Genomic DNA, 13,495 nt, shown 5'->3' on the forward strand with positions numbered 1-13,495 from the left:
ACGTTTTCTTAGCTTCCAAGTTGATGGTGGCCAGGCCGAACCCTCTGCTAGTCATTGACTGGGTCAGGAGGGCTCAATATTGTTTCCAAAGTGGTCACATGCCTGTGCCCAGGAGCTAGGTCCCCATCCTCCCAGCCCAAACCTACAGTCACAAACTCAGCGCTTGTGTTTCCCTCCACTACTGGCTGGGAGGGAATAGGAATGGAACATAAAGGCCCAATCTGATCACCTCGAGTGGGAAGGGAACTCCGAGTTTGCTCTGTCCTTCTGTTGAGGTCGTCCACTTGCAGTATCTGCCTGGTTCACGAAGAAGCCTTTCATAGCCCGCCCTTAATCCACAACAGGGGGCCCCAGCAGTCATGTTGGACGAGATGCCTGGGCTCCCTCCCATGGCAACACCCAATTGGACCAGCCAGCCCCTGACCCAAGGTGGCTAAGCAGAGCCTCTCTGCCAGAAATCTGAGGCTGGAACTAAGAAAGAGTCTGTCTGCTGAGATGGTTAAATCTAAAACATGTATGCATGGATGCGATGGGATAGACATTTCTGATCACGCACGGAGACTGTAAGAGTAGAGAAAGCCCGTATTGGGTGTATTGGGTGGGATGACTGTGCTCCCTGCTGCGGCCCCTCCCTATGGCATGCTGCAGGCTGCCCTGGGTTCTGTGAAACAGCCTGATACTTTTTTTTTTTTAAGATTTTACTTATTTATTTGATAGAGAGAGAGAGAGACAGCGAGAGAGGGAACAGAAGCAGAGGGAGATGGGGAGGGAGGAGTAGGCTTCCTGCTGAGCAGGGAGCCTGATAGGGGGCTGGATCCCAAGACCCTGGGATGATGACCTGAGCCAAAGGCAGACACTCAATGACAGAGCCACCCAGGTGCCCCGAAACAGCCTGATTCTTTTTTTTTTTTTTAATATTTTATTTATTTGACAGAGAGAAATCACAACTAGGCAGAGAGGCAGGCAGAGAGAGGAGGAAGCAGGCTCCCTGCGGAGCAGAGAGCCCCATGTGGGGCTCAATCCCAGGACCCTGGGATCATGACCCGAGCCGAAGGCAGAGGTCTCAACCCACTGAGCCACCCAGGCGCCCCAAACAGCCTGATTCTTAAGTAAAGACCCCTTTCCACCGAGGGTAAGGTAAGCTGGAGTAAGTAAGTAAGTAAGTAAGTAAGTCTGTTACTTGCAATAAAAAATATCCTAATACGGTGGACATGGGTAGCTCAGTGGGTCAAGCATATGAGTTTTGGATTCGTCTCAGGTCATGATCTCAGGGTCCTGGGATGGAGCCCCAAGTCAGGTTTTATGCTCAGCGGAGAGTCTGCTTGAAGATTCTCTCCCTCTGCCCCTCCCCCACTCAGACACAGGCTTGCAGGTGCTCATGTGTCCTCTCTCTCTCTCAAATAAATAAATCTTTTTTAATTTTTTTTAAGATTTTATTTATTTGTGACAGAGAGATCACAAGTAGGCAGAGAGGCAGGTGCAGAGAAAGAGGGGGAAGCAGGCTCCCTACTGAGCTGAGAGCCCGATGCGGGGCTCGATCCCAGGACCCTGAGATCATGACCTGAGCTGAAGGCAGAGGCTTTAACCCACTGAGCCACCCAGGCGTCCCAATAAATCTTTTTTTTTTTTTTTTAATTTGCCAATACAGTTTATCTATGGGAGCTTCCCAGCATGCCATACAAGTGCTTATGTGACCTGGCCCTGCCTGGAGTCCCACCTGGTCACCCACTAGCCTCCCCACCACACAAGGCCTCAGCTGCTAGTGCCACACACTGGGTCTCACCGGGCTCTGCTGCTACTCTGCTGAGCGCCCTCCCCAGCCCAAAGGCATAGGCAGGTAAAAAGCCCAGCTACAGGAGTCTGCTTGCCTCCTCCCTCTACTTCAGCCTTGCATATGATTAAAGCACTCAGACAGAGTGCCGCCTAGGATGCCGGGAACTGCTCTTTCTACTCCCTGCCAGCCAGAACAGACTCTGAGCCTTCCGAGAGCAGGCCCTCCCAGGGAAGCTAAGGGAGACTCACTGCTGCTGCCTGAGATGTGGCTCTTCTCATTTGATTTTGCTGCATTCTTTATTTATGAGGATCCGGCATCCAGGTTAAAGGCTGGCTGTACCCAGCATCCCAGCACTTAATGAGGAAGCAACAGCATGTGAATAAAGTCAGTCTGGAGAGCTTTTCGAGCTACAGGCACCAGTGAAAGAACAGAGCTTCTCCAAACATGCCTGGGGAGAGGGACACCTCGCCTGCCAGAAGACTTTCCAGAAAGCAGCAAATGTGCACAGCTTTCTTCCTACCCTTTGAAAGGAACGATCAATAATGACTTAACATTATGTCGTGCATAACGCAGAAGCTCACAGAAGTCATCGAACCCAGGTGGTGTCAGCATCCCTGGTTAACAGATAAGGAAACTGGGCAAGCAACTTGCTGAGATTGTCACAGTGACACAGTGGGCCTCCAGGTACAAAGCTAGTGGCCGGGTTCCAGTGGCTGTCTTCTAAGCCAGTGGTCCTCAGGATGTGTCCTGGGAGCCAGCAGCAGCAGCCTCACTTAGGAGGAACCGGTTAGAAACGCAAGATCTTGGGCCCCCATCCAGACTGACGAAATCACATGCTTTGGTGTCAGCAATCTGGGTGTTAACAAGCCCTCCAGCATATTCTGATGCATGTGCTAGACTCAATGTGGGTCTCTGCATTCAGAAGTGGAATGCATCAGCATCCCTTGAAAGCTGATTGGAAATATAGGCTCTCAGGCCCTGCCCCAGTGAGTCACAATCTGCATTTTACCATCTTCCGGTGATTTGTTCGCCCGTTAGAGTTTAAGAATTAAAAAGCACTGCTCTTCCCTATGAGAAGCAAACAGTTGGCCCTTAATACAGGATCAGAGCTCTCAGTTCCAGGGCACATGCTGCTCGGTCTCGGAATAAACAAAGCAGGGCTCCATTTTCTTACCAGTGATTGGCTTAAAAATAGACACGTGAGCATAATTCTAACCAATGAGACAGGAGAAATGAACATAATGTTTCCTTGGTATTAAAGAGAAACACCTCACAGTCATTAGGATGGGTACTATCAGGAAGGAAGGAAGGGAAGAGGAAGGAAGGGAAACAAATACTGGCAAGGATGTAGAGAAATTGGAACACGTGGCCCTACTGGTGGGAATGCAGCATGGCACCATGGAAAACAGTCTGGCAGCTCATCGGAAAATGAAAAGTAGAATTACCATAGGATCCAGCCATTCCACTTCTGAATCCAGAGACAAAAGAATTGAAAGCAAGGTCTCAAAGAGGTATTTGCACACACACGCTCATAGCAGCATTGTTCACAATGGCTAAAAGGCGGAAGCAGCCCAAGTATCCAACGGGTGAACAGATAAACGAAATGTGGTGTATCCACAGAATGGGATCTTATTAAGCCTTGAAAAGGAAGGAGAGTCTAACACTCGCTAAAATGTGGGTGAAAGTTTAGGACATTACAGTTAAGTGAAAGAAGCCCAGTCACCAAAAAATAAATACCAGATGATTCCATTTGTATAAGGTACCTACAGGAGCCCAGTTATTAGAGACAGAAAGTGGAAGAATTGGTGCCGGACACTGGGCTGAAGGCAGAATGCAGACTTACTGGTTAATAGACACAGAGTTTCAGTTTTGCAAAACGAAAAGAGTTCAGGAGACCTGTTGCACAACAATGGGAACAGAAGTCACCTACCAACCCGAATGCTTAAAAATGGTCGAGATGACAAACTCTATGTGACGTGATGTATGTTCTACCAAAATTAAAAATACTTTTTTAAAAAACGAGGCACAAAGAAGAAAACATCTCCTTTTCTGCCTCTGGATATTATCTTGTCTTCCCGCAGTGGCTGGAAGAGCTGCCAAAATTTGGGGACCCTCTGGAGAGAGGAAAAAAGAGATGAGAAAAATAAAATCTTTGGTGATGCCTTTAAGTCACCGCATTAACAAGGCCCCGGAACAGCCTGATCTCCAGGATTCCTATAATGTAAAATATTTTTAATTACCGAAGCGACTTTGAGTGTTGTGTCACTTACGGCCAAAAGCATCTTTACAGATAGAGGGTTCTAAGTGCCCAACAAGAGGCAAGCCGCCAATACGGCTCAGGTAGATGAAAAGGCCTGGCTTTGAAGCTTTCTACTCTGCTGCAGTGAACTTGCCGGTGGTGATTATACAGAGTACCCATGTCCTACTTGCTCATAATTTTTTTCTTTTTTTATTTCCCTGATTTTGCTGTGCAATATATGTTTTTATAAGTAATCACTAAATTACGCTAACTGCTTGGATGGCTCTCGTATCAGGAAATACAAGGCAGCCATTAAAATGATGCCGAAGGGGGTCACTTTTTTTTTTTGTTTGTTTATTTACAGCATAACAGTGTTCATTGTTTTGGCATCACACCCAGTGCTCCATGCAGTACGTGCCCTCCCTATTACCCACCACCTGGTTCCTCAACCTCCCACCCCCCCCACCCCCCTGCCGCCCCTTCATAACCTTCTGGTTGTTTTTCAGAGTCCATAGTCTCTCATGGTTCATCTCCCCTTCCAGTTTCCCTCAACTCCCTCTCCTCTCCATCTCCCCATGTCCTCCATGTTATTTGTTATGCTCCACAAATAAGTGAGACCATATGATACTTGACTCTCTCTGCTTGACTTATTTCGCTCAGCATAATTTCTTCCAGTCCCGTCCATGTTGCTACAAAAGTTGGGTATTCGTCCTTTCTGATTGAGGCATAATACTCCATTGTGTATATGGACCACATCTTCCTTATCCATTCATCCGTTGAAGGGCATCTTGGTTCTTTCCACAGTTTGGCGACCGTAGCCATTGCTGCAATAAACATTGGGGTACAAATGGCCCCGAAGGGGGTGACTTATTAATATGAAAAGCATCTTACCTGTGCATGAAGTGGGGGTAAATGCAAGTTACAGAGTGGTAGGATTCCATTTCTTCTGTACGAGTTAGAGAGAAGCAGGCAGGCAGATGACTGATGAATGAATGGATATAAATACACAAATACATGTGAAGAGAGAACAAGAAAGCAAACAAAATATTTACACTGTTTATATCTTGGAGTTGGGGATTATAGCTACGTCTTATTTTATTCCTTAAAAAAAAGATTTTAGGGCGCCTGGGTGGCTCAGTGGTTTAAGCCGCTGCCTTCGGTCAGGTCATGATCTCAGGGTCCTGGGATCGAGTCCCGCATCAGGCTCTCTGCTCGGCAGGGAGCCTGCTTCCCTCTCACTCTCTCTGCCTGCCTCTCTGCCTACTTATGATCTCTCTCTGTCAAATAAATAAATAAAATCTTTAAAAAAAAAAAGATTTTATTTATTTGTTTGGGAGAGAGAGAGAGCACAAGCAGGGGAGAAGGGTAGAGGGAGAAGCAGGCTTCCTGCTGAGCAGGGAGCCCAATGCAGGACTCGATCCAAGGACCCTGGGATCATGGCAGACGATTAACTGACTGAGCCACCAAGGTGCTAAAGGCAGACGATTAACTGACTGAGCACCAAGGTGCCCCTATTTTATTCTTCTTCATCTATATTTTTCTAAATTTTCTTCGATGAACCTAATTTCTGATAATGAAAATAAAGTTCTTTTTAAAACCTTGTGTAATAATTCAATTGCCCTTTGCTAAATGCCCCAATTTCCTGTGCTTTGAATAGTTTGTATCGTTAGGACTTCCTCATTATTTGTCCCAGTGTCTGTCCATTACACATTCTCTACTCACGTCTATTCTGTACCCTCCGATATATTGAATCTTTAGAAATCCAAAGAGGGGTGCCTGAGTGGCTCAGTGGGTTGAGCCTCTGCCTTCGGCTCAGGTCATGATCCCAGGGTCCTGGAATTGAGCCCCGCATGAGGCTCTCTGCTCAGCAGGGAGCCTGCTTCCCCCTCTTTCTCTGCCTGCCTCTCTGCCTATTTGTGATCTCTGTCTGTCAAATAAATAAATAAAATCTTTAAAAAGAAATCCAAAGAACTTCACAGTTACCACTGAGTGTAAAGTAGGAGTAAATATTTTCTGAGTGAAACTTCAAAAAAGCTTTCTCATGGGAGAGGTCCAAGAGCTTTGGTGGGAGGAAGCCTATGCCATTCGGCCGTACACAGCCCTTGTTGGCCTGCCACTTGGCACCAGCATGTTTTCTAAATTGGCAAACATGCTGGAGACCAGAGTTGCACATAAATGAAGTGGGAGTGTTTCTAATAACTAAAAGCTACTCGATTAAGAAATAGCGTGACTTTGAATCTCTGAAATGTCTCCCCTAAAGGAGGCTGCAGATGGCAGGAACAGGGCCAACTGGGGTCCCTTCTACCCCTACCGAAGTGACATTATTTAGGTTCACCACCTGGGTATTAGATTTGCCAGATGGCAAGCCTGAGTAACTGCTCGGAAAGAGAGTCACCAGCCAATCCACGAGCCTCACACAGCCCGTACCATTAATTTAACATGTGATGCACATACTAGTACATAATATGGGTAATGAGGCATCACAGAGCCATCATAAAAGCAGACATCTGGGCTCATGTGGGACAGCCCTGTGCACAGGGGCCCTGGGAAGAAACCGACAGAGTTTCGTGCAGCAGGGACCGGGAAGAGGTGGGGGAGGGGGAAGCAGGAAGTGGGGTGCGTGCCCATGTGCCTGCTGTCCAAAGAATTCAAATATTTTGCTTCCATCATTAAGACATTGCTGACTCCTGCCTGGTTCTGAGAGTTTCCCGGTTCTCAGCTTTTCTGTGTTGTTATTTTCCACTTTGATGAAAAAGTATGATATTTTTACAACAATGCAGGGAAAAACGGAACTGTGACTAGAGGTGGATTTGAATGCTTTGACAGTTCTAGTCCAACTCTGACAGCGAAAATGGCTCTCCTTTAGGAAAAGGTGTGTGTGTGTGTCTGGGGGCGGTGGGGAGAGGAGCTGGGGGGAGGGTTCGCACCCACTGGCTCGCCTCTGGAACAGGCTTGTGGAGGAGAAGCTCCAGCTGGTCCCACTGGTTGGAACCAGAGGGGAAGGCCCAGAAAGAAAAGCTGGTGAAGCCGGCCAGGCCCCAACTGGGCCCTGGCAGCCACGTGGAGGCCATGGCATTCCTTGTCATGGTTCCTGTCCCTTGGGGCTCCTCTGGTGCCCCCAAAGTGCCGACCCAGGCACTGCCCACATCAACCGACCATCCCCGGCCGTGGGCGTCCATGCACTTACCAGCAGGTGCTTCCTGCCTGCTCGGCACGGGCAGACACTGGCTAACAGGCTCCCGGAATCTCTCTGTATGGTTTCTTCCAACAACACATGAATCTCCAATGACCTCAAAAGGAAAAGTGTAATTAAAAATTAAATTAGAAAACCTTGAATATGTCTGACGGAGCAGATCAGCAGAAACAAGTGACAAGCTCCAGGACTGCTGGGAGAGGAAGACGGAGCCGGAGACGAGCCCTGGACAGACCATAAGGTGGAAAAAGGCATACACATGTGACGAGGGCAGACATGGGACGGGGAAGGGACGTCAGGGCAGAGGCCATGACCTCCCAGGGGAGGAGGAGGAGGAGGGGAGAGAGCAGCGGTGCTGGGCAGGAGAGCTGTGTCCCGAGGCAGGGACCCCCTTTCCTGGCAGGGCTCCGGCAGACCCTGGGTGGCCATCCGGAAGGCCCCTTCTAGGTTTCTTCCTGGCTCTCGGAATGTATGAGATGCTGACCTATTTTCAAAACCAGTTTTCCTCACTGGCTCATTTTGGGTTCCAACCGAATTGTGACTGTAAATAAGGCCATCTGTGGCTCTCATCCGGCTCTTCAGAAGCCGAGGACTTTCCACCACTGAAACTTCTGAGCATCGGGTGACCCACTCTCGGGAGCTGTCACCATGTCTGCGCCGTCTAAAGGACATCCTCCTCCAGGGCGTGCCCGTATCTCCCATGGCAGCAACAGCCCAGGCAAGCCCTCACTAGGTTTTCTGTCGAACATACAGGGGTAAACCTAAATGCCCAGGGAATTCAACATCCATCACATTTTACAGTAGTGTCTACACCATGGGCACGTTCATCTTAGATCCTCGAAAATGCACAATAACCCCATGAGGCCAGAAGTGCCAGGCTCTCACAGAAAGAGTCAAAGTCAGAGACCAAGCAGGTCTCATACCCCCAGCTTCTGACTCCGGGGCACTTCTTTACACCCAATCCCGCTGCTCCCAGCCTAGGGTTTTGCCTTCTCTGTGTCAAGATGTACTTCTCTGTCTCTTCTGCTCTCGGCTTCACCCTCTGACCGTTGACCCCCACATGCCCTCGTCCCATTTCTTCGACATTACACTGTCGGCATCTTGGTACTTCCAGGTGATGGTCAGCTGCTCTGGGGCTCGCTATCTTGCCGGGACTACAGTGCCTCCCGTCTCACCAGCCTGACACTCATTAGCCCCAAGCACTTGCTCTTCTCCTCTGTTTCACTCCAGTCTAACTCCTTTTGGGGAGCAACCTGAGACAAGTCTTTCTTAAATGTCAACCTGTCGGCTCTCAGTGGTGTTTCTGCCCGTTGCACGACCAGCATGGTACGGGGCACGGCCAGACCGAAACCCAGGATTGCTTAGCCTCAGGGAATCAGCAGCAAGCAGCAGTCGAGCCCAGCTGGGAGGGGCCAGCTGGGAAGTCGATGAGACCCAGAAGTGGATACAGGAGGTTAGAACCATGGATAAGGAAGCGGAAATGCGAACGATGTTATGGTGGCAAAACTGAGGAAGCAAATAGCGTCCTGGTTTGTTTGAAACAGGGAAGCTTTCAAAGGGCCAGGTGTGGCTGTCTCCTTTTGTTCCACAATGTCTTAGGCACCACCTGTCACCTGCCGGATGAAGGATTCGGCAGCCTGGGAGTTCACAGGGGGCCCGCCTGCCTTGGACACAACCCTGTTGATTGGAGCCAAAGCACCTCACACAAGAGTGATAGGTCCAAGCCCACAGATATTCACACCCTAAATCACAGAGAAAGTCAGGATGGGAGAAGACTGACAGTGTCCCCGATCAAAACAGACATCTCATCACAGCATATTTAGTGGAAAATACGTGGAAAACAAAAGTTGAATTCTCTATCTCAGCTGCAGAGCCTAATACATCACTGCCAAGAAGAAAGCGTTTAATAAAATCCTTCTTTAAGTTATATCTGGAGTAGGAGCTCTATGGAGCAACTAGGCAGTCGGCAAGCAGCCCAACCCCCAAGCCCACGGAGCAATGAGAATAACCTTGATATGGACAAAAAGGCCCAGCACATTGACCCAACAGATACTTACTGAGCACACCGACTACATGCCAGGCACCAAGCTAGGCTCTGACATTGTACCACAGCTGCCCTTTGAAGTTTCCAAGGCAAGTAAATATATACGATCAAGTCTGATTCCCATAAAACCAAGTGATAAAGGTGTTGTTATCCCCACTTTGCAGATGAGTAAAATGAGGCTCACCAAGTTTAGATGAATGGCCCAAGGACATCTGACTAGTACCAGACCCTTTCCTACCTGTGCCAAAACCTGGTCCTCAACCTCTACACCCCCTGTCCCTCAGATGACTCCACCTGTAAGGCTTCTTCTATAGGAAGGGTAATGTATCAGCTTCAAGTAACAGAAAAACCAACTAAGAGTGCCATTAACAATAAAAGCAATTTTATGGGACGCCTGGGTGGCTCAGTGGGCTAAGTCTCTGCCTTGGGCTCAGGTCATGGTCTCAGGGTCCTGGGATTGAGCCCCACATGGGGCTCTCTGCTCAGCAGGGAGCCTGCTCCCCCCTCACCCCGCCTGCTTGTGTTTTCTGCTAAATAAATAAATAAATAAAATCTCTTTTGAAAAAAAAAGTTTTACATAACAGGAGCTGCGAAAGTAGGCAATTCCAGATTTGGACCTTAGCTCACAATTGTCATGAAAGAAAAAAATAATGCACTGAAAGAACCAAGATCTTTCCTTCCTTCCACTCTACCATGTTGAGGCTCGTCACCTTGCATCTATACAATGGCTGCTTTGACTCTGTAATTTCATGTTCTCGCAGGATTTTATCCAAAGGCAGATCCAGGTCACGTAACTACCCAGCAGCAAGAATCTGGTATTTGTGTCTTTCATAGGGAGGGAGAGGTACACGAGGGGGAAGTTGGGAACGGCTACTGGATAGCTAATCAACATTCTCCACTGCTGGTAACTTTCTGATTCCTGATTAGGGTCAGAGCTGAAAACTAATTTTTCCTGAGCAGAAATATGGATTTCTTGACACTACCTGTAAGTTGCTTTATTAGTTTTCTATTGCTGTGTTACAGCTTAATGCAGCTTAAGTCTTGGCAACTTAACACAATATGCATTTATTTTCCCACAGTTCTATAGGTCAGAAGTCCCGGAAGTTGAGTAGGTTCTCAGCTTAAGTACTTGCAAAGCTGAAATCAAGATGTTAGCTAATCTGAGCTCTCATCTGGACCTCTAGGGAAGAATTCACTTCCAAGCTCATTCAGATCATGAGAAGAATTCAGCTCCTTGCAGCTGTGGGACTGAGGTCCCATGACCTTGCTGGCCATCTACCAGGATCACTCTCAAGTCCAAAGACCATTCTCCATCCTCGAACAAGGCCCCTTCCATCTTTAATGCCAGCAATGGTTCAGACTCCTTCTCATACTTCGATCTCGCTGACTTTCCCTTCTGCCACCAGCTGAAGAAAACGCCCTGCTTTTAAGAGCCTTAAGTATTAGAGCAAGCCCACCCAGATCATTTGCCTTTTGCCATAATCACAGGAGTTAACACCAGAGGGTTAAGATCATGGGATCTTAAAACTCTTAAAATTCTTACAATTCCATCTACTTCAGCCACCATTGAAAAAGAAAAAAAAAATCAGGATTTATTCTGCAAGGTCAAGATAGGGTCACCCTTCCCCAATTCACAATAAGGACAGGAGGACTCCCAATCAAAACAGAGACTCTGCAAGCAAAATATTAAAGAAGAGAATGGCTGCTGGGTGAACAACCAAGAGTGTCTGATTCCGTCCACTTTTCTTCTGTGAAACTGAGATATTAAGCCTAACTCAGTTACACAGTGGAATCCCACCTTGCTGGCGGACATCTTTTTTAAATGAGAACACGGTGCCAGTGTCCCACTGATGGGGACATGGATTCCCGTTTCAATTAACTACCCCCCACCACCACTCCCCTCCTCAGCCTGCCATGTGTTCCCCACACAGACTCATGAAGAATGCTGACCAACAGGGTGTTTGATGGGGTTTTCATATAACATATTTGGTGTGGCTAAATTTCTCATGTTGATTTCTCACTGGTTTGCATCTATCTATTGGGCAAAAGGGAAGGACAAGTGTTTATAGGAAGATGAGGCCCCTCTCAGAGCTCCCACAGAGCAGCCCGCACACTGCCCATAGTGTTTAGAATGGGCGGGCTTTTCCATGTTCTTTTCCACGTACTTCTAAAGAGAAAACCCACACCCCCTCCTCTACAGAGATGCCTCATGACCAGCTCTTTGAATGCACTGTTTTGTTTCCCTGCCTTAAACTTGACTCAGACCTCCTGTGTTTTTTCACTTCGTTTTCCCTGCTTTATGACATCTATGTGGACTTCACCTTCGCCCCCCCCCCCACCAAAAAGTCTAAAATCCCAAGTCAGATGTCTCCAAGGAGCTGACGTGTGTTTGCACAAAAACATGAAGATCCTTCAGAAGTACAGATTATACACCAGGAATAGCTTGATGCCTTTGAGAATTCTCTACTTTCATGGATGTTGTGTTTACCTTTTATTTTAAGTGCTTCCAAGCCCATTCTCTTGAAGCACCTTGCCTTACCAGGAGCCCTGCTCGTTTGTCTTGTTGCCTCCTTCACTCAGAGGCCTCCATCAATCAGTTTCTGAAACAAGGCAGGTTCTTTGCAGAATCAAAAGTCTTCACATCACAGCTGACGGCAAAAGAATGCAGCGAGCATTGTTGCTTGTACACAGGCCTTTGTCTCTTTGAGAAGTACGTTTGAAATGAATGAGGCAGATGAGAGTGGTAGCTTCAAAAGCAGCTATCCTCCTCTGGGCTTTTCTTGTTGAAAAGTCCTGAGCAGCACTGTTACAAGAAAGTAAAGAGAATAAAAAGAAAATCGGATGAGAGACTCACACCTGGCCTCAGCCAGGCTGTGCCACTGGACATTTGCCTTTCCTTTGTAGATTTCGGTTTGCAAGGTTAAAGTGGAAAAAGGCTGTTTATTTTCTCCCAGGGATGATGGATAAAAAAAATACATAAATTTCCTTCACTAAGAGCCTAGCCCAGAAGTATGACAGGCTCCTCTCTTGCCTGGTGCTTCTTAAGGCTGTCACTATTGGTAGTAGAGCTGCGGGCACCACTGTTGCCATGGTTATGACTTCTGAACCAGGGGATTGGCTGATCCTTAGCCCGGCTCTTCCATCCAGCTGTCATCTCCCCTGCAACGAGAGGCCTCCTTATCCCCCGATCCATCTTGTATTTGGCTGGCAGGTTAGAGAGCACAGTTTTCCATGGCACTTCATGACCCTTCCATAGAGCCCCAATGACCCTAATGTTGATTTGGACCAAAAGTCTTGGGCTACTGGAAAAGTTAAAACAACATTCCGGGCTCATATAGATGATGATCCTAATAATTAGCTTGAGGATCATCTCCTTTCTCTCTTGATTGCAGAGGCTTTGCAATGACTGCTTGAAAGTTCAGAGCAAATATCTGGCCCACAGCCAGGAAGTGAAAAGAACTGTACGACATGTATTTGGTGAAACCTCATTCATGAGTTCACCTTATTTTTCCCATCCTTATCTTCCAAGCCTGAATTTTTCCTTTTAATAAGTCCTGCATTATTTGCATCTTTAAAAAGTGCCTTAAATTCTTTTGACGCAAGGCTAAATATATGTATTAAAAAAGTGTAAGTCTATTCCTCAGAAATCCCATGAAAGAAAAAAAAAGTGCACAGGTTTTTCTGGCCAGGAAGGGAAGACTGCAGAGTGCGAAGCACCTAGAACATATTCTGTGTAAAAACCAAATGGGATCGTTTAAATGCATATTTTCCGTTGAAGAAAAAAATATACCCATGGTGCTCGCTTTGGCAGCGCATATGCTAAAACTGGAATGGTACAGAGAACATTAGCATGGTCCCTGCTCAAGGATGGCGTGCAAATTCACAAAGCATTCCATATTTTTAGACATTGGTCAAACTCCCAGCTATAAGATAAATAAAATCTGGGGACCTAACACACAGGACGGTGACTATAACTAACAATATTGCTTTATGTACTTGAAAGTTGTTAACAGAGTAGATCTTAAATGTTATCAACACACACACACACACACACACACACCATAATTACGTGAAGGGTTGGAGATATTAACTAACTCTATTGTGGTCATCTTTTTGCAATATATACGTGTATCTAATCATCATGTTGTTTAAACTTGTATGTGTTGTGTGTCAATAATATCTCAGTAAAGCACAGGAGGGGAAAATTACAACTACAGAGAAAACCACATACACATACACAACTGA

The 13,495-nt window shown here is 47.0% G+C and overlaps 1 non-coding gene across 1 annotated transcript; it reads left to right on the forward strand.

Annotated features, from left to right (window-relative positions):
• Nucleotides 1–13,045: 13,045 nt before the first annotated feature.
• LOC123945327 lies at nucleotides 13,046–13,152 on the forward strand. Its single transcript, XR_006819171.1, has one exon. It is a non-coding gene; the product is annotated as a U6 spliceosomal RNA (small nuclear RNA).
• Nucleotides 13,153–13,495: the final 343 nt, after the last annotated feature.

Source organism: Meles meles, chromosome 6 (genome assembly GCF_922984935.1).
Source record: "Meles meles chromosome 6, mMelMel3.1 paternal haplotype, whole genome shotgun sequence".
NCBI classification, from domain to species: domain Eukaryota; kingdom Metazoa; phylum Chordata; class Mammalia; order Carnivora; family Mustelidae; genus Meles; species Meles meles.